Source organism: Mastomys coucha, unplaced genomic scaffold (genome assembly GCF_008632895.1).
Source record: "Mastomys coucha isolate ucsf_1 unplaced genomic scaffold, UCSF_Mcou_1 pScaffold16, whole genome shotgun sequence".
NCBI lineage: Eukaryota > Metazoa > Chordata > Mammalia > Rodentia > Muridae > Mastomys > Mastomys coucha.
Genome location: NW_022196898.1, coordinates 95556930 through 95559006, shown reverse-complemented (window position 1 = coordinate 95559006; position 2077 = coordinate 95556930).

Here is a 2077-nt window from a genome sequence, read left to right as displayed (position 1 = left end):
AGTTCTTTAAGGGATTTTTGTGTTTCCTCTTTAAGAGCTTCTAGCTCTTTACCTTTGTTCTCCTGTATCTCTTTGAGGGTGTTATTTATGTCTTCCTTAAAGTCCTGTATCATCATCGTAAGTGATTTTAGATCTGAATCTTGCTTTTCTAGTATGATGCTGTGTCCAGGACTTGCTATGGTGGGAGAATTGGGGGTTCTGATGATGGTAAGTGACCTTGGTTTGTGTTGCTTATTTTCATATGCTTGCCTCCTGCCATTTGGTTATCTGTAGTGCTACCTGCCCTGGCTAAATCTGACTGGGGCTTGTCCTTCCTGTGATCCTTGTTGTGTCAGAACTCTTCAGAGTCAAGCTGTCTCTGTGAACCTGTGATTCTGGGATCCTGGGATCCTGGTCTTGTTAGATCACCTGGGAGTGTGGCTTTCTCTGTGTGTCGTGGGACTGGCTGCAGAGCTTGTGCCCAAGGTCTGCTCAGAACACTAACCCAGACAGACCGGAAGGAACTGGAGTCACTGGGCTGGTGGAGTTCCTGTGTGCCTGGTCCCACTGGTCCCAGTTACTCCCAGTGCTGGGACAGATGTTGGTTCCTGCTCACCTCTGATCCTGGGTGTGTCAGAGCGCCTGGGAGTGGAGCTTCCTCTGGGTATTGTGGGACTGGAGTCTGTAGTCCAACTCCCAACAATCAAGTCCCAACAATGGTCAGCAGCTGCTGACAACTGGCAGGTATGAACGGGAAGTCCAAGAATCTAGTAATTCTTCAGCCACATGAGGCTAGGTGTTACAGCTGGTCTTCTGTTTAAGCTGGAATCCTGAAGACATAGCTTCTAACACACTCTCCTTCAGCAAGGCTCCCCTGCTCCAAGGTTCTGCAACTTTTCCAAATTTTCCCTCAGCTAGGGACCACAGTCTGTAGTCCAACTCCCAACAATGGTCAGCAGCAGATGTGAATGGAAGTCCAAGGTTCTAGCAGTTGCTCAGTCGCACAAGGCAAGCAGGCAAAGCAGAGAGAGCAATATCTCTTAATATGAAAATTAATATTAACAACATATTCTAATCAATTCAAATTCAAAACAATGAGGAATTAGAAATTTGTTGAATACCATCCAATGGTCTCTCTAATTTGGTAATTGGAGAAATAGGTCCAATATTGTACAATCCATATACACTTTCAGCTTGTTTATACCTGACAGTGTCTTGCTGTGTACCACATAATGGTCTTGAAATCATACTTCTCCTATCTCAGCCTCTCTATTAGTAGTATTGTTTATTTGATGCTTTTACACTATACTATGGTTTTCAGAACAGCTTACATATTTCAAAATTATTTATATACCCAAAAGAAACATAGACAATTAACTTGGGAAGTGGCTTGTAAGAGAACAACAAAGAGTAAAACTGAGTGCTTTGCTTGATGTGTGTAAATATTGTATCAGTTTTGAAGAAGAGGAATTTTTAAGTTACTATTTCTCTGAGGTGAATACTTTTCCAAATTATCACAGCTAATGAACCAGATTCTTACCCTCACTTAATGTCTGTGCCACCCTCCAAACAGAACCATTGTTCATTGAAACATTTGGTGAATGACTTTATGGATAGACCATCTTGATACACACCATTTCTTAAATGAATGTAACCTGTTCTCTGTGGACTGAGAATGAAGACAATCACTCAAGACAAATAGCTTTGACCATAGCAGGAAATCCGTATCCAAATAATTGTGCCTACAATTCACTCCTTGGCGCAGCAGAACTGAAAAACTCTTAGCTTAGCTATGATGGAGGTAAAGTCTTTGATGACGTGAGGGTCACTGAAGTACAGCCTTATTACAATGAACTTCAATGTATAAAAATTGTTCTTATTTTGGGCTTGTACCACACTAAGAGCCAGGATTTTAAGCTCTACTAAAAACAAAACAAACAAACAAAAAGACTTTACCTATTTATGTTCATTTAAAAAAAAACTAGTAGTCCTGCATTATTTTAAAATATACAGTTAATATGTTTGGAGTTTTTTAAAATTTATATTGAGAAAAACATGTATTTTCAGTATTGCTGTAGACAAGCATCTACATAAGACT